The following is a 25,273-nucleotide window of genomic DNA, read 5'->3' on the forward strand; positions in this document are numbered from 1 at the left end:
TACCCCTCCCACTGTAACACTCTGATATAGTGACACAGATTACCCCTCCCACTGTAACACACTGATATAGTGACACAGATTACCCCTCCCACTGTAACACACTGATATAGTGACACAGATTACTCCTCCCACTGTAACACTCTGATATAGTGACACAGATTACCCCTCCCACGGAAACACTCTGATATAGTGAAACAGATTACCCCTCCCACTGTAACACACTGATATAGTGACACAGATTACCCCTCCCACTGTAACACTCTGATATAGTGACACAGATTACCCCTCCCACTGTAACACTCTGATATAGTGACACAGATTACCCCTCCCACTGTAACACACTGATATAGTGACACAGATTACCCCTCCCACTGTAACACTCTGATATAGTGACACATATTACCCCTCCCACTGTAACACTTTGATATAGTGACACAGATTACCCCTCCCACTGTAACACTCTGATATAGTGACACAGATTACCCCTCCCACTGTAACACTCTGATATAGTGACACAGATTACCCCTCCCACTGTAACACTCTGATATAGTGACACATATTACCCCTCCCACTGTAACACTTTGATATAGTGACACAGATTACCCCTCCCACTGTAACACTTTGATATAGTGACACAGATTACCCCTCCCACTGTAACACACTGATATAGTGACACAGATTACCCCTCCCACTGTAACACTCTGATATAGTGACACAGATTACCCCTCCCACTGTAACACTCTGATATAGTGACACAGATTACCCCTCCCACTGTAACACTCTGATATAGTGACACAGATTACCCCTCCCACTGTAACACTCTGATATAGTGACACAGATTACCCCTCCCACTGTAACACTCTGATATAGTGACACAGATTACCCCTCCCACTGTAACACTCTGATATAGTGACACAGATTACCCCTCCCACTGTAACACTCTGATATAGTGACACAGATTACCCCTCCCACTGTAACACTCTGATATAGTGACACAGATTACCCCTCCCACTGTAACACTCTGATATAGTGACACAGATTACCCCTCCCACTGTAACACACTGATATAGTGACACAGATTACCCCTCCCACTGTAACACTCTGATATAGTGACACAGATTACCCCTCCCACTGTAACACTCTGATATAGTGACACAGATTACCCCTCCCACTGCAACTCTCTGATATAGTGACACAGATTACCCCTCCCACTGCAACTCTCTGATATAGTGACACAGATTACCCCTCCCACTGTAACACTCTGATATAGTGACACAGATTACCCCTCCCACTGCAACTCTCTGATATAGTGACACAGATTACCCCTCCCACTGTAACACTCTGATATAGTGACACAGATTACCCCTCCCACTGTAACACTCTGATATAGTGACACAGATTACCCCTCCCACTGTAACACACTGATATAGTGACACAGATTACCCCTCCCACGGTAACACACTGATATAGTGACACAGATTACCGCTCCCACGGTAACACTCTGATATCGTGACACAGATTACCCCTCCCACGGTAACACTCTGATATCGTGACACAGATTACCCCTCCCACTGCAACTCTCTGATATAGTGACACAGATTACCCCTCCCACGGTAACACTCTGATATCGTGACACAGATTACCCCTCCCACTGTAACACTCTGATATAGTGACACAGATTACCCCTCCCACTGTAACACTCTGATATAGTGACACAGATTACCCCTCCCACTGTAACACACTGATATAGTGACACAGATTACCCCTCCCACTGTAACACACTGATATAGTGACACAGATTACCCCTCCCACTGCAACTCTCTGATATAGTGACACAGATTACCCCTCCCACTGTAACACACTGATATAGTGACACAGATTACCCCTCCCACTGTAACACACTGATACAGTGACACAGATTACCCCTCCCACTGTAACACACTGATATAGTGACACAGATTACCCCTCCCACTGTAACACACTGATATAGTGACACAGATTACCCCTCCCACTGCAACTCTCTGATATAGAGACACAGATTACCCCTCCCACTGTAACACACTGATATAGTGACACAGATTACCCCTCCCACTGTAACACTCTGATATAGTGACACAGATTACCCCTCCCACTGTAACACTCTGATATAGTGACACAGATTACCCCTCCCACTGTAACACTCTGATATAGTGACACAGATTACCCCTCCCACTGCAACTCTGATATAGTGACACAGATTACCCCTCCCACTGTAACACTCTGATATCATGACACAGATTACCCCTCCCACTGTAACACTCTGATATCGTGACACAGATTACCCCTCCCACTGTAACACTCTGATATAGTGACACAGATTACCCCTCCCACTGTAACACTCTGATATAATGACACAGATTACCCCTCCCACTGTAACACTCTGATATAGTGACACAGATTACCCCTCCCACTGTAACACTCTGATATAGTGACACAGATTACCCCTCCCACTGTAACACACTGATATAGTGACACAGATTACCCCTCCCACTGTAACACTCTGATATAGTGACACAGATTACCCCTCCCACTGTAACACTCTGATATAGTGACACAGATTACCCCTCCCACTGTAACACACTGATATAATGACACAGATTACCCCTTCCACTGTAACACTCTGATATAATGACACAGATTACCCCTCCCACTGTAACACACTGATATAGTGACACAGATTACCCCTCCCACTGTAACACACTGATATAGTGACACAGATTAACCCTCCCACTGTAACACACTGATATAGTGACACAGATTACCCCTCCCACTGTAACACTCTGATATAATGACACAGATTACCCCTCCCACTGTAACACACTGATATAGTGACACAGATTAACCCTCCCACTGTAACACACTGATATAGTGACACAGATTACCCCTCCCACTGTAACACTCTGATATAGTGACACAAATTACCCCTCCCACTGTAACACTCTGATATAGTGACACAGATTACCCCTCCCACTGTAACACACTGATATAGTGACACAGATTAACCCTCCCACTGTAACACACTGATATAGTGACACAGATTACCCCTCCCACTGCAACACTCTGATATAGTGACACAGATTACCCCTCCCACGGTAACACTCTGATATAGTGACACAGATTACCCCTCCCACGGTAACACTCTGATATAGTGACACAGATTACCCCTCCCACTGTAACACTCTGATATAGTGACACAGATTACCCCTCCCACTGTAACACTCTGATATAGTGACACAGATTACCCCTCCCACTGTAACACTCTGATATAGTGACACAGATTACCCCTCCCACGGTAACACTCTGATATAGTGACACAGATTACCCCTCCCACGGTAACACTCTGATATAGTGACACAGATTACCCCTCCCACTGTAACACTCTGATATAGTGACACAGATTACCCCTCCCACTGTAACACTCTGATATAGTGACACAGATTACCCCTCCCACTGTAACACTCTGATATAGTGACACAGATTACCCCTCCCACTGTAACACTCTGATATCGTGACACAGATTACCCTTCCCACGGTAACACACTGATATAGTGACACAGATTACCCCTCCCACGGTAACACTCTGATATAGTGACACAGATTACCCCTCCCACTGTAACACTCTGATATCGTGACACAGATTACCCCTCCCACTGTAACACTCTGATATCGTGACACAGATTACCCCTCCCACTGTAACACTCTGATATAGTGACACAGATTACCCCTCCCACTGTAACACTCTGATATCGTGACACAGATTACCCCTCCCACGGTAACACACTGATATAGTGACACAGATTACCCCTCCCACGGTAACACTCTGATATAGTGACACAGATTACCCCTCCCACTGTAACACTCTGATATCGTGACACAGATTACCCCTCCCACTGTAACACTCTGATATAGTGACACAGATTACCCCTCCCACTGTAACACTCTGATATCGTGACACAGATTACCCCTCCCACTGTAACACTCTGATATAGAGACACAGATTACCCCTCCCACAGTAACACTCTGATATAGTGACACAGATTACCCCTCCCACTGTAACACTCTGATATAGTGACACAGATTACCCCTCCCACTGTAACACTCTGATATAGTGACACAGATTACCCCTCCCACTGTAACACTCTGATATAGTGACACAGATTACCCCTCCCACTGTAACACTCTGATATCGTGACACAGATTACCCCTCCCACTGTAACACTCTGATATAGTGACACAGATTACCCCTCCCACTGTAACACTCTGATATAGTGACACAGATTACCCCTCCCACGGTAACACTCTGATATAGTGACACAGATTACCCCTCCCACGGTAACACTCTGATATAGTGACACAGATTACCCCTCCCACGGTAACACTCTGATATAGTGACACAGATTACCCCTCCCACTGTAACACTCTGATATCGTGACACAGATTACCCCTCCCACTGTAACACTCTGATATAGTGACACAGATTACCCCTCCCACTGTAACACTCTGATATAGTGACACAGATTACCCCTCCCACTGTAACACTCTGATATAGAGACACAGATTACCCCTCCCACAGTAACACTCTGATATAGTGACACAGATTACCCCTCCCACTGTAACACACTGATATAGTGACACAGATTACCCCTCCCACTGTAACACACTGATATAGTGACACAGATTATCCCTCCCACTGTAACACTCTGATATAGTGACACAGATTACCCCTCCCACTGTAACACACTGATATAGTGACACAGATTACCCCTCCCACTGTAACACTCTGATATAGTGACACAGATTACCCCTCCCACTGTAACACACTGATATAGTGACACAGATTACCCCTCCCACTGTAACACTCTGATATAGTGACACAGATTACCCCTCCCACTGTAACACTCTGATATAGTGACACAGATTACCCCTCCCACTGTAACACTCTGATATAGTGACACAGATTACCCCTCCCACTGTAATCCCAGATATAGTGACACAGATTACCCCTCCCACGGTAACACTCTGATATAGTGACAGAGATTACCCCTCCCACTGTAATCCCAGATATAGTGACACAGATTACCCCTCCCACTGTAACACACTGATATAGTGACACAGATTACCCCTCCCACTGTAACACTCTGATATAGTGACACAGATTACCCCTCCCACTGTAACACACTGATATAGTGACACAGATTACCCCTCCCACTGTAACACTCTGATATAGTGACACAGATTACCCCTCCCACTGTAACACACTGATATAGTGACACAGATTACCCCTCCCACTGTAACACACTGATATAGTGACACAGATTACCCCTCCCACTGTAACACACTGATATAGTGACACAGATTACCCCTCCCACTGTAACACACTGATATAGTGACACAGATTACCCCTCCCACTGTAACACACTGATATAGTGACACAGATTACCCCACCCACTGTAACACACTGATATAGTGACACAGATTACCCCTCCCACTGTAACACACTGATATAGTGACACAGATTACCCCTCCCACTGTAACACACTGATATAGTGACACAGATTACCCCTCCCACTGTAACACTCTGATATAGTGACACAGATTACCCCTCCCACTGTAACGCACTGATATAGTGACACAGATTACCCCTCCCACTGTAACACTCTGATATAGTGACACAGATTACCCCTCCCACTGTAACACTCTGATATAGTGACACAGATTACCCCTCCCACTGTAACGCACTGATATAGTGACACAGATTACCCCTCCCACTGTAACACACTGATATAGTGACACAGATTACCCCTCCCACTGTAACACTCTGATATAGTGACACAGATTACCCCTCCCACTGTAACGCACTGATATAGTGACACAGATTACCCCTCCCACTGTAACACACTGATATAGTGACACAGATTACCCCTCCCACTGCAACTCTCTGATATAGTGACACAGATTACCCCTCCCACTGTAACACTCTGATATAGTGACACAGATTACCCCTCCCACTGTAACACTCTGATATAGTGACACAGATTACCCCTCCCACTGTAACGCACTGATATAGTGACACAGATTACCCCTCCCACTGTAACACTCTGATATAGTGACACAGATTACCCCTCCCACTGTAACAACCTGATATAGTGACACAGATTACCCATCCCACTGTAACAACCTGATATAGTGACACATATTACCCCTCCCACTGTAACACACTGATATAGTGACAGATTACCCCTCCCACTGTAACACACTGATATAGTGACACAGATTACCCCTCCCACTGTAACACACTGATATAGTGACACAGATTACCCCTCCCACTGTAACACACTGATATAGTGACACAGATTACCCCTCCCACTGTAACACACTGATATAGTGACAGATTACCCCTCCCACTGTAACACACTGATATAGTGACACAGATTACCCCTCCCACTGTAACACACTGATATAGTGACAGATTACCCCTCCCACTGTAACACACTGATATAGTGACACAGATTACCCCTCCCACTGTAACACACTGATATAGTGACACAGATTACCCCTCCCACTGTAACAACCTGATATAGTGACACAGATTACCCCTCCCACTGTAACAACCTGATATAGTGACACATATTACCCCTCCCACTGTAACACACTGATATAGTGACAGATTACCCCTCCCACTGTAACACACTGATATAGTGACACAGATTACCCCTCCCACTGTAACACACTGATATAGTGACACAGATTACCCCTCCCACTGTAACACACTGATATAGTGACACAGATTACCCCTCCCACTGTAACACACTGATATAGTGACACAGATTACCCCTCCCACTGTAACACACTGATATAGTGACACAGATTACCCCTCCCACAGTAACACTCTGTTATAGTGACACAGATTACCTCTCCCACTGTAACACTCTGATATAGTGACACAGATTACCCCTCCCACTGTAACACACTGATATAGTGACACAGATTACCCCTCCCACTGTAACACACTGATATAGTGACACAGATTACCCCTCCCACTGTAACACACTGATATAGTGACACAGATTACCCCTCCCACAGTAACACTCTGTTATAGTGACACAGATTACCCCTCCCACTGTAACACTCTGATATAGTGACACAGATTACCCCTCCCACTGTAACACGCTGATATAGTGACACAGATTACCCCTCCCACTGTAACACACTGATATAGTGACACAGATTACCCCTCCCACTGTAACATACTGATATAGTGACACAGATTACCCCTCCCACTGTAACACACTGATATAGTGACACAGATTACCCCTCCCACTGTAACACACTGATATAGTGACACAGATTACCCCTCCCACTGTAACACACTGATATAGTGACACAGATTACCCCTCCCACAGTAACACTCTGTTATAGTGACACAGATTACCTCTCCCACTGTAACACACTGATATAGTGACACAGATTACCCCTCCCACTGTAACACACTGATATAGTGACACAGATTACCCCTCCCACTGTAACACACTGATATAGTGACACAGATTACCCCTCCCACTGTAACACACTGATATAGTGACACAGATTACCCCTCCCACGGTAACACACTGATATAGTGACACAGATTACCCCTCCCACTGTAACACACTGATATAGTGACACAGATTACCCCTCCCACTGTAACACTCTGATATAGTGACACAGATTACCCCTCCCACTGTAACACTCTGATATAATGACACAGATTACCCCTCCCACGGAAACACTCTGATATAGTGACACAGATTACCCCTCCCACTGTAACACTCTGATATAGTGACACAGATTACCCCTCCCACGGAAACACTCTGATATAGTGACACAGATTACCCCTCCCACGGAAACACTCTGATATAGTGACACAGATTACCCCTCCCACTGTAACACACTGATATAGTGACACAGATTACCCCTCCCACTGTAACACACTGATATAGTGACACAGATTACCCCTCCCACGGAAACACTCTGATATAGTGACACAGATTACCCCTCCCACTGTAACACACTGATATAGTGACACAGATTACCCCTCCCACTGTAACACTCTGATATAGTGACACAGATTACCCCTCCCACTGTAACACTCTGATATAGTGACACAGATTACCCCTCCCACGGAAACACTCTGATATAGTGACACAGATTACCCCTCCCACTGTAACACTCTGATATAGTGACACAGATTACCCCTCCCACGGAAACACTCTGATATAGTGACACAGATTACCCCTCCCACGGAAACACTCTGATATAGTGACACAGATTACCCCTCCCACGGAAACACTCTGATATAGTGACACAGATTACCCCTCCCACTGTAACACTCTGATATAGTGACACAGATTACCCCTCCCACTGTAACACTCTGATATAGTGACACAGATTACCCCTCCCACTGTAACACTCTGATATAGTGACACAGATTACCCCTCCCACTGTAACACTCTGATATAGTGACACAGATTACCCCTCCCACTGTAACACTCTGATATAGTGACACAGATTACCCCTCCCACGGAAACACTCTGATATAGTGACACAGATTACCCCTCCCACGGAAACACTCTGATATAGTGACACAGATTACCCCTCCCACTGTAACACTCTGATATAGTGACACAGATTACCCCTCCCACTGTAACACTCTGATATAGTGACACAGATTACCCCTCCCACTGTAACACTCTGATATAGTGACACAGATTACCCCTCCCACTGTAACACTCTGATATAGTGACACAGATTACCCCTCCCACTGTAACACTCTGATATAGTGACACAGATTACCCCTCCCACGGAAACACTCTGATATAGTGACACAGATTACCCCTCCCACGGAAACACTCTGATATAGTGACACAGATTACCCCTCCCACTGTAACACTCTGATATAGTGACACAGATTACCCCTCCCACTGTAACACTCTGATATAGTGACACAGATTACCCCTCCCACGGAAACACTCTGATATAGTGACACAGATTACCCCTCCCACGGAAACACTCTGATATAGTGACACAGATTACCCCTCCCACTGTAACACTCTGATATAGTGACACAGATTACCCCTCCCACTGTAACACTCTGATATAGTGACACAGATTACCCCTCCCACTGTAACACTCTGATATAGTGACACAGATTACCCCTCCCACGGAAACACTCTGATATAGTGACACAGATTACCCCTCCCACTGTAACACTCTGATATAGTGACACAGATTACCCCTCCCACTGTAACACTCTGATATAGTGACACAGATTACCCCTCCCACTGTAACACTCTGATATAGTGACACAGATTACCCCTCCCACTGTAACACTCTGATATAGTGACACAGATTACCCCTCCCACTGTAACACTCTGATATAGTGACACAGATTACCCCTCCCACGGAAACACTCTGATATAGTGACACAGATTACCCCTCCCACGGAAACACTCTGATATAGTGACACAGATTACCCCTCCCACGGAAACACTCTGATATAGTGACACAGATTACCCCTCCCACTGTAACACTCTGATATAGTGACACAGATTACCCCTCCCACTGTAACACTCTGATATAGTGACACAGATTACCCCTCCCACTGTAACACTCTGATATAGTGACACAGATTACCCCTCCCACTGTAACACTCTGATATAGTGACACAGATTACCCCTCCCACTGTAACACTCTGATATAGTGACACAGATTACCCCTCCCACTGTAACACTCTGATATAGTGACACAGATTACCCCTCCCACTGTAACACTCTGATATAGTGACACAGATTACCCCTCCCACTGTAACACTCTGATATAGTGACACAGATTACCCCTCCCACTGTAACACTCTGATATAGTGACACAGATTACCCCTCCCACTGTAACACTCTGATATAGTGACACAGATTACCCCTCCCACGGAAACACTCTGATATAGTGACACAGATTACCCCTCCCACGGAAACACTCTGATATAGTGACACAGATTACCCCTCCCACGGAAACACTCTGATATAGTGACACAGATTACCCCTCCCACTGTAACACTCTGATATAGTGACACAGATTACCCCTCCCACGGAAACACTCTGATATAGTGACACAGATTACCCCTCCCACTGTAACACTCTGATATAGTGACACAGATTACCCCTCCCACTGTAACACTCTGATATAGTGACACAGATTACCCCTCCCACTGTAACAACCTGATATATTGACACAGATTACCCCTCCCACTGTAACAACCTGATATAGTGACACATATTACCCCTCCCACTGTAACACACTGATATAGTGACAGATTACCCCTCCCACTGTAACACACTGATATAGTGACACAGATTACCCCTCCCACTGTAACACACTGATATAGTGACACAGATTACCCCTCCCACTGTAACACACTGATATAGTGACAGATTACCCCTCCCACTGTAACACACTGATATAGTGACACAGATTACCCCTCCCACGGTAACACACTGATATAGTGACACAGATTACCCCTCCCACTGTAACACACTGATATAGTGACACAGATTACCCCTCCCACTGTAACACACTGATATAGTGACACAGATTACCCCTCCCACTGTAACACACTGATATAGTGACACAGATTACCCCTCCCACTGTAACACACTGATATAGTGACACAGATTACCCCTCCCACAGTAACACTCTGTTATAGTGACACAGATTACCCCTCCCACTGTAACACACTGATATAGTGACAAAGATTACCCCTCCCACTGTAACACACTGATATAGTGACACAGATTACCCCTCCCACTGTAACACACTGATATAGTGACACAGATTACCCCTCCCACTGTAACACACTGATATAGTGACACAGATTACCCCTCCCACTGTAACACACTGATATAGTGACACAGATTACCCCTCCCACTGTAACACACTGATATAGTGACACAGATTACCCCTCCCACTGTAACACACTGATATAGTGACACAGATTACCCCTCCCACTGTAACACTCTGATATAGTGACACAGATTACCTCTCCCACTGTAACACTCTGATATAGTGACACAGATTACCCCTCCCACTGTAACACACTGATATAGTGACACAGATTACCCCTCCCACGGTAACACTCTGATATAGTGACACAGATTACCCCTCACACTGTAACACTCCAATATGATGACACAGATTAAAACTCCGACTGTAACACTTGGTTATAGTCACACACTTTGCCTATTCCACTTTAACACTCCATATATTCACACAAATTCCACATCTGCTGTAACACTCAGAAATAGTCACACACATTGCCACTCCTGTTGTAACAATCCAATATAGCGACACAGATTACCACTCCCACTGTAACACTCCATTATAGAGACACAGATTACTAGTCACACTGTACCTCTCCGATATACTGACACAGATTAACACTCATTACCACTCCCACTGTAACATATCAATATCGTGACACAGATTACCACTCCCACTGTAATACTCCATTGCAATGACACAGATTACTAGTCTGTAGTGAACTGGAAATTTCTAAAAGTGTGCTGTACTGACGGCTGGTCCCACCTCCCATCTCCACCACTGCAGGCCCGTACATAACCCTGGTTTTCTGCGTAAACCCAGACCCCTCTGAAGCGTTCATGAACCCTATCTTTGTAATCTCATAAAAGTGTTAGCTCTTTCTCAGTCAAATGTGAGCTTTTCTCAACGCTAAGTGCACAGAACTAGCTTTTTTAAACTGTTCATGACAGGACAGATCCCTCATCTGAGGAACAGTCATGCGACATCACCATGATGAATCTTGGAAAGTGGGAGTTAAAGAGGAATTTCGAGTGAGAAGCTGATAAATACATAAGCATGTACTATTGGCAAAGGGATAGATGGAAGATTGAATATGGTAGACTGGAGTAGGATAATGGACGATATCATCAAATATTCTCCTGGCAAAGGAACAAAAGACACTCCGCCGCTTCAGCGGCGTCGGACACTCCGCCGCTTCAGCGGCGTCGGACACTCCGCCGCTTCAGCGGCGTCGGACACTCCGCCGCTTCAGCGGCGTCGGACACTCCGCCGCTTCAGCGGCGTCGGACACTCCGCCGCTTCAGCGGCGTCGGACACTCCGCCGCTTCAGCGGCGTCGGACACTCCGCCGCTTCAGCGGCGACGGACACTCCGCCGCTTCAGCGGCGTCGGACACTCCGCCGCTTCAGCGGCGACGGACACTCCGCCGCTTCAGCGGCGTCGGACACTCCGCCGCTTCAGCGGCGTCGGACACTCCGCCGCTACAGAGATATCAAACACTCCACTGATTCAGAGATATTGGACAATCTACTGCTAAAGGAATATCAAACACTCTACCAATACAGAGTTAGCAAACAGTGCACTGGAACTGGGATATCAGACTCTCCACTGGTACTGGAATATCAAACACTCACAGGTACAGGTACATCGAATATTCCCCATATACGGAGACATTCACAACTGCTGAGAGTAAACGGAACAATTAATTAAAATGCAATTGAATTCACTTTTGCAGGAAATTATGCAAAATGGGCAGATCTGAAGGCAATAATACTTGTGGTGAACCAAACTTTGCAAGACCAACTGAAACATCCATGTGAACAGAATGGAAATTACAGAGAGGGAAACTGGATAGGAGGAGGGAAAACAATGGGTGCATAACATTACTAATGAGAAGCAACATCATAGCAATGTACAATTACGACATAACCAACAGTAGTCAAAACAGCATTCATGTTCATTGAGGTAAATGAAGAGAAAATGGATTGCTTTGAGACGGATCTTTCACAACCCACACAGTTGGAAGGGAGGTTAACGAGTCTGTGAAATAAAAGGAAAAAAAAGGTCCTGTTTGTGGTTTGAACCATGCCAAGAAGAGGAGTGGAAAGGAGGAAAGTGAACCAAGGATTTGTAGTTCAGTCCTTCCACTGTAACAATTCTAAAAGAGACTGGGGTAAGAAAAAAAAAGAGCAGTCTCTCACCTTCCAATGCTTAACCAGGCCTTGGTTTAACATTGGATTCAACAACTTCAGATAACCAGCTTTAAAGTTTGAATCCGAGCCAGCCAATTCTCGTGATAAGTCACCATCCTGTGAGATGAAGTCAGAGACACAGGAAAGCACAGAATCTGGAGCAAAAACTCCTGGAGGAACTCAGTGGGTCAGGCAGCATCCATGGGGGGAGTTGGACCCTCGACATTGAGTATCCTGAAGTAGGGTCTTGATCTGAATGGTTTTATTGGTACAAGGTTCACCATGGACATTGTCGTTCCTGGGATGTAGTGTTCTATGTTCTCTGTTCTAACAGCAGGGATTAAAGTTCTGACTGGACCACATGTTCTTGTAACAGCAGGGCTGATAGTTCCTACGTGTCCTGTAACCATCAGACAGTTTGCCCTTTGACTGGAGGATCCCTGATTTATGTGATATTTTAACACCATACTGAGACTCTAATATTCTGGGCCAGTGTCATCGTCTACAATATGGTTTTGTGGGGAATTAGAGTGGCCTTTATCATCTACTGTAAGATTAAATGTGCCAGAATCCTGCCATTTTTTAACCACAGGGGTGCATGCACCTTTGTAGAAAAGGGGACTGCTGAAATATCTTTGGGGTGGGGGGGGACAATATCTGACAACATTCGGAGGTTGTCCATGAGAGATGGTAACATTCAGATGATGCTGCGTGAGATGGAAGTGATCCTGGAAGGTTTGTTCCCTCCAGAGGGCTAGAAGGTGAGGGTGTACTGAAGGTGTGGACATGCTAATCTCTTGTAAAACTGGATGTTCCACCTGAGAGGAGAGAGAGTGAACCTGATGCCATGTAGCTTTGTCAATGTGACCTATTGAAGGTTTAGAGGTGACTCCAATCTGCTTTATTTTTAAAACATCTCAGATGACAGAGGATCCTGTACCCCCAGGATGGCCTAGCAGAAGGGCAAGAGGAAAACCTGTCCTTCTCTGTACCAGGGCAGTATAAGAGATTGGACAAAGGAGATCTTGTCCTTCCTTGTCCCAGGACAGTGTATCAGAGGGAGATTTTGGCTTCCCTTGTCACTGGACAGTGTATCAGAGGGGAAAGAGGATACCCTAGCTCTCCTGCTATCCCTGGATAGTGCAATAGAGACGACAGAACAATGGCAGAATAAGCATGAATTAGTGACTTCTGTGGCCCAGTTCCTCTCAGGATGCAGAGGGACCATAGATTTTATCTCTGACATAGCCTACATTTTGTTACGCCTTGGTGTTGCAACACTGAAACAGGGATGAACGATATTGATTCCCTCGAGAAAGGAGCAGATTTTTGGTGTGGGCAGGAGCTGGTAACCTGGCAAAGCATATTTGGAAGAGAGGAACTATGATGTAATGTGACATGTGAACAGTGCATCCTTTAAGGCTGGTTAAGGCTGTGCATTCCTTGCATATGGTAGTGCTGTAACAACAGTGCTGGGGAGGACCTGGGAAAGTGGGGAGTAGAGACACAATGCTGCTCCACAAGGTCCAACTGCCCGGTCATGATGCCGACAGCTCCTTACAGTCTTCAAACAGCCTGGTAGAGGAGCCGATGGTGTGGTTGTTTTTAAACATCTTGTAACCATGAATATCCATGCCCGAGATGATGGCACCTGTGCTGGGCAATGGACATGAGAAAGCAGCAGACTGGCACAGGTCACAAGAAATGGAGATAGGATAAGTCTGGGAGACGACCCTACCTGGAAGGTGGCCACAGCAGTGGACCAGTGAGGGGATCAGCGGCTGAAAGACCCACACAGGCTGCAGGTTGTTGGTGACCTGCAGTTGAAGGATCAGGCTGCTGGAATAGAAATACAAAGCTGGAGAAATTCAGTAGGTCAAGCCTACTTTATGTAGCAAAGGTAAAAAATACATCACAGACATTTTGGGCTTGAGCCCTTCTTCAAGGCATGGAAAAATGTTGGCAGGCATCCGAACAAAAAAGTAGGAGGAGAGGGGTGGTTACAAAGGCAGGGGGTGAGATGTGGAGAAAGGATGGAGGGGATAGCGATGATCAAGGGGAGTAGGGATGGCATGGATGAGAAGGGAGGGAGCAGAATTGGAAGGGAAGGGCGGGAAGGGGCAGGTTCGCAGAAACAAGGAAAATCATCGTTGATGCCCTCTGGCTGGAGAGAGAGTGCCCAGATGGAAATTTACTTCAGGGCTTCTGGAGACTGGCACAAGGGAACCAGGAATCAAGGGGGTGCTGAGGGTATGAAGGGTCTCTGAAGGGCCTCAGGTGCTGAAGGTTTCCTGATCGTATTGGAGGTTTGGATCGGGTTGCAAATGGTTTGAACTGGAGACTTTGCATCTGCAGAGACTGTGGGAGTACTGGAGGTGAATCCATGGACACTCAGTGTTTTTTTATTATTGGGAGCACCAGGCAATGCTCATGGTGACTCATTGTTTGATTTTATGGCAGGCAAAAGTTAATGTGCCTGTATATGGTTGATGCCTTCATTTCCATTCCCCTGTGTCCGGAGTCACAGGGCCAGTTTGGCTTTACAGTACACCTTCTGTTGCCTTCCCCAGGGGTACACACACCGTCCCATGTTGAGCCACGGTCCGGTAGCCAGGGACTTGCAAGGGATACAGCTGGTCCTGGGCAGATACATGGCAAATGCACTACAATGTGGATAAGTGTGAGGTTATCCACTTTGGTAATACAAACCGGAGGGCAGATTACTATTTGAATGGCAATAGATTAAGAGATGGGGAAGTGCAGAGAGACCTAGGGGAACTTCTACAACAGTCTCTGAAGGCGAGCATGCAGGTACAGCAGGCGGTTAAAAAGGCAAATGGTATGTTGGCCTTCATATCAAGAGGATTTGAGTATAGGAACAAGGATACCTTACTGCAGCTGTACAGGGCCTTGGTGAGACCCCACCTGGAGTACTGTGTGCAGTTTTGGTCACCTGATCTAAGGAAGGATATTCTTGCAATGGAGGGAGTGCAGGGGCGATTCACCAGGCTGATACCTGAAATGGCAGGAATGACTTATGAGGAAAGATTGCGCAAATTGGGATTGTACTCGCTGGAGTTTAGAAGATTGAGAGGGGATCTCATAGAGACATATAAAATTCTGGCAGGACTGGACAGAATGGATGCGGAAGGGATGTTTCCAATGGTGGGGGAGTCCAGAACCTGGGGCCATGGTTTGGGGATAATAGGCAAACCATTTAGGACCGAGATGAGGAGGAATTTCTTGACCCAGAGGGTGGTGAATCTGTGGAATTCATTGCCACAGAGGGCAGTAGAGGCAGGTTCATTAAATATATTTAAGAGGGAATTAGATATATTTCTTCAGTATAAGGGTATTAAAGGTTACGGAGAGAAGGCGGGGACGGGGTACTGAACTTTAAGATCAGCCATGATCTCATTGAATGGCGGAGCAGGCTCGAAGGGTCGAATGACCTACTCCTATCTTCTATGTTTCTATGTTTCTCCTTATCACATTACATTGATGATGTGCTGCTGCAGGGACCCTCACAAGGGGGTAGTGGGGCAGGCACCAGATGCAGTGGTCACTTCCCTCTGGACCAGGGTGGGGCAGGGTGGGGGGGGAAACGGTTCATTAATCCTGAGAAGATACCAGGCAGCAGCCAAACCTTCCTGTTCCTGGGGGAACAATGGCATGCGGGCCAGCAAGGCGAGGAACAAAATTCTCACTGTTGCAATCCCCACGTCCAAGGAAGAGGCACAGTGGTTTGTAGGGTTGCTAGGAATCTGTTGCCATCCGCACATGACTGTGATCCTGCACCCACTGTACAATACACCCTGGTAGAAGGGGTCTTGACCAGCAAGCTGCCTTTGAGGCAGTGAAGAAGGCTCCCCCGTTAGCACACAGGCAGAGAGACATGTCTTTTGAGCTTATGGTTTCTGCCACCGCCAAAATAGAGCCAGTGGCAACCCCCATGAGGGTTTTGGACTAAAGCCTTCCCCAAGGCTACATCTGCATACACCCCCTTCGAAAGGCAGTTGCTGGCATGCTACTGGACACTAAGCACCAGATGGTCACTGAAGCCATCATAATGTGACCGCACCTTCCAGTCAGACGTGGATCAAGTCCACCCACAAGGGGGACCGTGCCCAACCAGCCTCCTTTGCTGAGCGAGCTCAGCAAAGTCCTGATGGGGGTGAGCAACTTTCGTAACATCCCTGCCTGACGGTGTTGGTCCCAAATGCGAGATCCCCACCAATACAGTGTGGTAGACCCCTCTCCAATACAGTGGGGTAGACCCTTCGATGACCTGACCCCTGAGGAGGTCTGGTTCACTGATCGTTCCAGCCACTGGCGAGGTGGCAAATAATGGTGGAAGCCTGCTGTTCTCCATCGTGCCATGGGTAAGATCCTCTCTTCAGAGGGGAAAGGGGGTCCAACCAACTGGCACAAGTTGGGCTGGGAGATACACAGACGACCCCTCTGGGAATGTTCCCACTGAGAGCTCATTGGGGTGATGCAGACTGGCAGCCGATTACAGCCCATCAGGTGGATACCCCGCATCACCAGCGAGACCAAGGCGACTACATAAAATGCTGCAGTCGACAGAGCTGCCCAGATTTGCACTGTTCTGGTGTCTCCTGAGTGCCAGGACCATAACTATTTCCTGAGTCGGTTCACCAACACCCTGGCCGCCTGTCGCTTCTGCGGCCGGAAGGAGACGGTGCACCACATCTTTGTGGAGTACGTGAGGTTGAAGCCCCTCTTCCCCTACCTGAAGGGGCTGCTCCTCAAATTCTGGTTGCACGCTCCCGGTCTATGGCTGCCCAGTGCGGACGGGAACCGGCTGCTCAGTCAATCTCCCTGTGGGGGTTGGCCAAACTGGCTATTCGCGGGTCAAGGAGGCGGGCAATCGAAGGTGCGGGGCGAGCTGACTGCCTGCCCATCTTTGGGGGTTACATCTGGGGCTGTGCACTGTTAGACCGGGAACACACGGTGTCCGAAGGGACGGTGGATGAATTCCAGGAACAGAGCACCCCCCACCACCCGAGGGGATCTTGGGTAAGGTTGATGATGAAGATAGTGTTTTAATTTGATGTGTAACACTGGGTAATGGAGAGCTGGTAGTGGTTTTGCCACATGTTAATGGTGGATTTTAGTTGTAGTTTTGTGTGTTGTCATGTTGTAGTTTAAATAAAGTTTGAAGGGAAATGTAAAAAAAAAGGGCACCTGGGGGTGGATGGGACCCAGCAATGGGCAGAGGACTGAGGGGTGGCCTTAACCTATCACAAAGGTCAAGGCAGGGACTGCCAGTTACCCAACATGTCAAACCCAGGCAAAGGCACGGGAGCCAGCCAGATAGGGCTGATCGATTATATCGGGCCTCCCCCATGCCAAAATGTGCCCTGAACATGGCCAATATTCACTCTAGAAATCTGGTGGATCACACTGACCAAGAGAGTGCAATCGAGGGGCTAATACACCTGTCCTCCACGTATGGGGGGGGGGGGGGGGGTGGAGATTCAATCTGACCAGGGGTCCCACTTTACAGGGACCAAGATGCAAACTGGGCTTCAGAGAACAGTATCTCACAGCTATTACACATCCCATACTATCCACAGGCAGTGGGGTGGATCAAAAAGTTGTTCAAACAGCAGAACTAGTCACTGACGCCCACCTGCCCCTTACAGGGGTGGATGAGCGGGCTGCAGAAGGCAGTGGACCACTTAATTCCCGACCAACCGGCCAGGGTGAGTCCACGATGATGCAGCACTTGGCAGTGTGACAGAGTACATAGAAATGTTTTTGAGAGATAAATTGGGAAAGGTTTGTTAGAGTAGATCACATGCAAGCACTTTAAAACAGATCTTATTTGAAATACTGGAGACATAGTGGCTTCTCACACCTCTTTGCAAGAGCTTTGAAGAGTGCTCAAGAGTCGTCACTAATGGATTCTTGTTTACCCAAAAGCAACAGATGAAAGAGAATGTTGGCTCTGCTATTGTCTACAGGAGAGCTTTGCTGATGTAAGAGGGTCATGTGGTTTTGCAACCAGAGTGAGTCAAACAGGCTTTCTCTCAGTCTCAGAGTGTGTGTGAGAGAGAGAGAGAGAGAGAGAGAGAGCACTTGACACTGTCAGCCAGCAAGAAGTTGCTGGGACTGAAACAGGACAAGCTGGCAAGCTTTTGGAAGACAGCCTGGTCGAACCCCTTATGGTTCATACAAGAGGAGAGGACTGGCTGTCTAATGTTTCACTTGGAATAAGTGAAACAGAAAGGAACTTTGTAGTGTCCTGAAAGAAAGAGGTTAATTTGGAGAACCCTGATGGGGAAAGTTTCGTCAGCAAGACACTGAGGTGACTGATGAAAGTTCATCAGTTGTGGATGTCCTGGAACAGCACATCTCTCTTTGAAAACCAACAAGAACCTTCCTGAGCAGTAACCATTTATCTTTCAAGCACCAAAGCCTGGTGAACTTTATATATGTTCAATTCTGTGCACAGTTTAAGAAATTGCCTGCAACCAGTGAACTTGGAGGAATGAGAAGTGAGATTGGATAGTGAACCAAAGAACTTTTCTGAACTAACACACACATTACATACACGTGCACTTAGAATTAGAAGGAGGGTAAGTAAGTCAATTGAGTTAAGTTAAAGTCTGATTCTATTTTCATGTTCAAAGATAATTAAAAGTAACTTTTGTTTAAGTAACCATTTATCTTGGTGAATATCTATTGCTGCTGGGTTTATGGGTCCTCTGGGCTCGTAACACCAGCGTCAGACCCACCGTGGCTAGAGGAGGTGGAACTACTGTCAAAAGGAAGGGAGGGGGGGAGGTTGTAGCGTGCAGACCGGGAGCACGCGGTGGGTTGTGTTACAGGGGAACCAGGAATAGCCTGCCAGAGCACACAAAGGCAGACCTGAAGAGAGCGAGTTTGTCCTCCAGCTTCACAGGATAGCCAATCAGTGGATGCTGACAGCAGTGACAGTGGTGCAGATCCTACAGCACCTTCCTCGAGTGACCCACAAGTAAAGCCAGCGGAGCCAACACATCAGACTACTGGATCTGCGTGAGAACCCTTACCCACTCTACACAATGATTACCGCTGATGCCAATTCTCTTTGAGCCACGCAAGAGATACGCCATTGGTGGAAATTGTTCAGCCCCTTAGGTTTTGGTGCCTTGTTTTGGGGGAAGCCTGGAAGCAGTGACCTCCAACTGACATCAGCCCATAGCATGGGAACAGCATTAACGAACCTAAAAGCCAGTGACCCTCAGTGGGGTGGTTGTTTCAAGGGCTGGTGTTTCCCAGCATAAACTTTGGCCAACGCCAAAATCCTGACCGATTCCCCAGATGATGAGCAAGGGTAATGAGTGCTTGTGCGGATGGCATAATCAGCACTGGTCCAATCAATTGATGGCATTCAGTGAGGGCGAACAGGGACAGTATCCAGGAACGATGATGCCCACAGCCAATAGCCCAGCGGGTGCTCTCTGAACACTGAAACGTACTCACTGGATATGGAGCCATTGGCCTACCCATGGCTACCCATAGGATGGCTCCTGTTATCTGCCATACGTACAACTCAAAGACCTGGGAGAGCACCTAGCCTACCCTGGGCACATAGTGAGAGGGTTGATTACTGAGGCGGAGAGGGTCTGGCCCTACCCGATTGTCCCAAGAGGTGAGATGCATGACCACCGTGATGGAGACACTGGCCTACAAGACTGCTATGGCACTTCAAAACATTGAGGATGCTTTGACTTGAGTGGCAACTGAACTGTCAGCTGTTCAGATGACAGCCTTGCAAAATGACTTGGCCTTGGACTATCAGCTTGCCTCTGAGTGTGGTACCCGTGCTGTTATTGGTGAGGAGAACTGAACTTCCATTCAAGAAAAATCGGGGAATATCACGCACCTGGTCGTACACATACGGAGGTCAGTGAACAAATTTAAATGAGCCAGGGGTTAGTTCCTTGACCACAACACACTACGGGGTGTCTGGTGGCCTTCTGGAGCAGTATGAAGTTGGTGACCCACTGTAATACATTGGGCAACAACCATCGGCCTCACAATACTGGGTATAATTCTACTCTGCTGTGTACGTAAGTTGATAGAGCATCCCCGGGATTTATATTAGCCCACGGGTAGAATGTCTGTATCCTTCCAGGAGTGAAATGTAACACGGAGGATCACCTTCATGGTCGGAGAGGAAGTCGAAGGTCACCACCCACATGTCAGACGCACCATAGCTGATACCATTTTACGGTTGATCACCTGGAGTCACATGAAGCAATGAGTCAGCCCCCCAGGTGCCAGATATAAAACCTGACCAGGTGGTCCAGCCACTCTCTTTCTCCTTTGTGCTCTTGCTGAGGTAGCTACCTGAGCCGGGAGCCACCAGAAATAGTCTTTATTCATAATAATAATTCTTCTGTAAAAGTAAAACAGTTCAATCTGTTCCCACCCTTATTTTCATATCCATACATTCCCAAACCATGCATTGATACATTTAATTCTATTTACATCATTACCAACACTGTGGCACCTTGTTGCTTCTCCCCTCTCTGTTGTTTCCATTCATTCTCAGCTCCTCAATCCCTGTAATGGGAGGACCCTAGAGTCTATACTGTGATCCTTCCCCACAGCGCCCTCATATCGGCTGCACCAAACCTCAGCGCAAACTCCTGCAGCCTGGAATATGCCAGTGGGCAGCACTCCCTCACTAACGTCTTCGAGTGGTGAAAGACCAACAGGTTTCGGAGAAAAGTTGATGGTTTTCCAGGAATTCTGGATGTATGGCTCTGTATCCGTCCCCAGGTCCAGTCCATGGATCAGAGAGTCTTCTGTCACGCTACTGCTGGGGATGAATCATGACAAGGACCCTTGTATCCTTCTCCACACCCTATTAGTGAATCTGCATTCACCAAAGTGGTGGGGGACTGTCTCCACTCCACCACAGACATCTTGGGAACCACGTGAGAAAGTGATGTTCCAGTCATGCAGGAAAGATTTGACTGGGAGGCCAACTCTCACCGCCAGTTAGGCCAGGTCCTGGTGCTTGTTTGTGAGCCCTGGCGATGAAACGTTGCGCCAGGCGACCAGGACGGTCTGCTCAGGGAACCACCCCACTGGGTCAATCGTGTCCTCATCTCTCAGTGCCTGCAAGACGTTCTGCGTTGGCCACTGCCCTAATGGCCTTGTAGTCAAAGATGTTGATCTGTAAAAAATTTCCACAAGTGGTGCGGCAAAGTCCAGCTGACTGGGATATTGCATGGCAATGGGGCCAGGCCCATCCTTCGCAACATCTGGGATAGGTAGAACCTCAGCACATAACGGCACTTGGAGCCCTCGTACTCTGGTTCCACGCAGTCTGATGCAGCCACCCATGAAGATGGTCATCAGGATGAGCCCCCTTTGTCTGGCGACTTGTACGTGGTGACCCTTCAGAACCTTTCATGTTGGATCCCCATATGAACCGGAAAACAGCTCTGAAACACACACTATATATATATATATATATATATATATATATATATATATATCGATAGATAGATCGATCGATAGATAGATGGATTTAGTAACCCATGACCATGTCCTCATTTTTGGAAATTTGGAATGGCCACCCTAACACACAGCAATCTTGAGACACCAATGACCAGGTTCTCCCCTGTTATTTGCAATCTGCTCTGATCAATTCTTGTTGTACATCTCAGCCCCTCCAAACCAGATCCCCAACACCTTCAGGTAGTCAGATCTGACCGTGAAGGGAAGGTGAACTGGTCAGACCAGTTACCAAAGAGCATTGCCTTGCCCTTGATCCGGTTTACCCCGGCACCCAATGCTGACTCAAACTGGCCGCAGATACTGATCAATCATGTGTCTGAACAAAAGACAGCGACGTCGTCCATGCACAGGGAAGCCTTGACCTGAGTGCCACTACTGCCTGGCAATGTCATTCTTCTTTCGCCCTCATCTTCCCCGACTGAGGTGATACAGCCACCAGCCTACTACAGGGGGCGATCTCTGCACCTACAGGAAGACCACCTAAGGGGCTGAATCCACCTGGCCGGCTATAAATCAGTATAGATTTGAGCTGGCCCCTCCTGAGCCAGTCACAGGGGAGCACCAAAGCTTAAACTGGTGGTCTTTTGAGTTTGTGCTTGCATGCTGCTACCATACTGATGGATTCAGCAAAGGGCACTATGCAACACAAAAATAGGATTGGACTAATAGGTTTGGTCTGGGCAGATTACCTGTCCCAGAGCAGACTTGATTCAATTGGCAATGGCCTTGGACAGGATTTTGTAGCCAACGTTTAATGATAATATGGATCTTCAGTTCCTGATATCCTCCTTCTCCCCCCTGTGTTTGAAGATGAGATTGTAGATGGGTAAGGGCTCTATTTCACATGCACCTCAAAGGGAACCATTTTGTGTCATTTAATTTGTATTTAGCTTCTTTAAGTTGAGTGGCTGCATATCGGGGAAGGGCGGCAGGTATTGTTTGTTTTATTCCTCCAGTTATTTGTAACTTGCATCAATGAATTTTGTAAAAGTACAGGAGGTATTGAGACATACCTAAACTTGTTCACAGCCATAAACCACCTGTTAACAACTTAACGAATCTTACTTTGGGTTAGCAACATTATTACGGAACCAGCAACCTGGGTTCGAATCCAGCGCTGTCTATGAGGAATTTGTACACTCTCCCCATGTCAGCGTGGGTTTCTTCCGGGTGCTCCTGTTTCCTCCCACCCAACAAAACATACAGGGTTGTGGGTTAATTGGGGTATTTGGAAAGCATGGGCTCGTGGGTCTGTTACTGCACTGTTTGCATGTCTGACTGTCAGGAGAGCCTTCCAAGAGGAGTGTTACCATTGTGGTCAAAGGGCGCATTGGCAGTGGGACTGCTCTGAAACCAGAGAAACCTATGACTTTGCTCTGGACCCCACCAGGCTCCTTGATCTGCCTGCATTGAATTGAAAGGTTCATGGGGTGTAGCAGAAAGCAAGCTCCAAGATTCGGATCGCAATACAATGGTCTTTAAATCAACCTACAGCACAGCGCAATACCTCTCCCGCTACACACATACATACAAGCACTCGCACACTCACACTAACTCACACTTAAGCCGTGGCACCCACCAGGGAAGGAAGGGGCTCAGTACAGTGGAAGGCAAGAGGGGAGGATTCCCTCTGTGCTAGACCCTGAGGAAATATGTCTCCAATTCTGGGGAATACAGAGGACTGTGGCCCTGCTCCAGTATCTCCGTACACTGGGATAGCCTGGCTAGCTCTAGGGGAAACAGTGTCCCATTACCTGTGAACCACATGGACGGAGTCTACTATAGTGACCTTGATCCAGGCAGGGAGCGAGAGCATTGACACGAGGAGGGGAAGAAGAGACTGAGAAGCAGCCCGCTCAGACTTAAATATGGCCCACTCTGCAGAGAAGAGGCCAATGACTGTGGCCAGCCAATGGCAGTGTGCACTGAGGCTTGTGGGTGGATACACACCTGATTGGCTGGTTGCTGGTCAGCGGGGTGTGGCCTTCAGCAAAGGAGATCGCTGATTGGCCAGCAGTACACTGCCCACAACCCTTTTGCATGACAGATGGCCCTTGAGTTGCCAATCCTAACTACCAACCCAGTCAATGAACCCTTCCGCACCCTCACAGTGAGTGGACACCCTTTAAAAATTATGGTTGCTACTGGAGCAACTTATTCGTCTATACAATAGTCAGCTCTGTCTACCCCTTTTCTGACAAAACCATCTCACTCTAAGGATTCAAGGAGTCTATAATTAGTTATACATTTACCCTGCCCCTTCCCACTTCTTACAAACTAGCACGCCAAATGAGGTAGAATTTGCTGTATATGGAAACTTCAGGTTAAATATAATGGTAAAGGATGTATTATGTGGCCTGGGACTGCAAATCGAATGCACCAGTGAGGGCATATTGATCTCCGGTCCACTGACTAGAGTACCCTAACTTTCCCATCCCACCATGATAGGCACTCGACCTCGATCCCTCAGCGGTCCCATCTCCCACCGTCAAGATCCTCACTTAACCTTAGCCTATAATCTCTCCGGCAGCAATTCAGTTAAACCATTCTACCCTCCTTTACTAAAACAACCCTTCTGTGTTGGTAAAGGGAGAAATTGAGAGCCCAGCAGGAACTGCCCTTTTAGTAACAATAGATCCCATCTTGTGG

At 47.2% G+C, this 25,273-nt stretch overlaps 1 protein-coding gene across 3 annotated transcripts in view; it reads right to left on the minus strand.

Annotated features, from left to right (window-relative positions):
* The window catches only part of LOC138741499 (excitatory amino acid transporter 2-like), a 251,683-nt gene that overhangs the window by 198,339 nt on the left and 28,071 nt on the right, over nt 1–25,273 (minus strand). The window contains exon 1 of one of the 3 annotated variants that reach the window (XM_069895703.1): nt 14,817–14,886. The exons of the other annotated variants lie outside the window; for them this stretch is intronic. The gene's annotated coding sequence lies outside the window, so the exon portion shown is untranslated. Of the gene's footprint in view, nt 1–14,816; nt 14,887–25,273 lie in introns of those variants that run through there. 3 annotated transcript variants of the gene reach the window in all.

The sequence above is a fragment of the Narcine bancroftii genome, chromosome 1 (genome assembly GCF_036971445.1).
Source record: "Narcine bancroftii isolate sNarBan1 chromosome 1, sNarBan1.hap1, whole genome shotgun sequence".
NCBI classification, from domain to species: Eukaryota; Metazoa; Chordata; class Chondrichthyes; order Torpediniformes; family Narcinidae; genus Narcine; species Narcine bancroftii.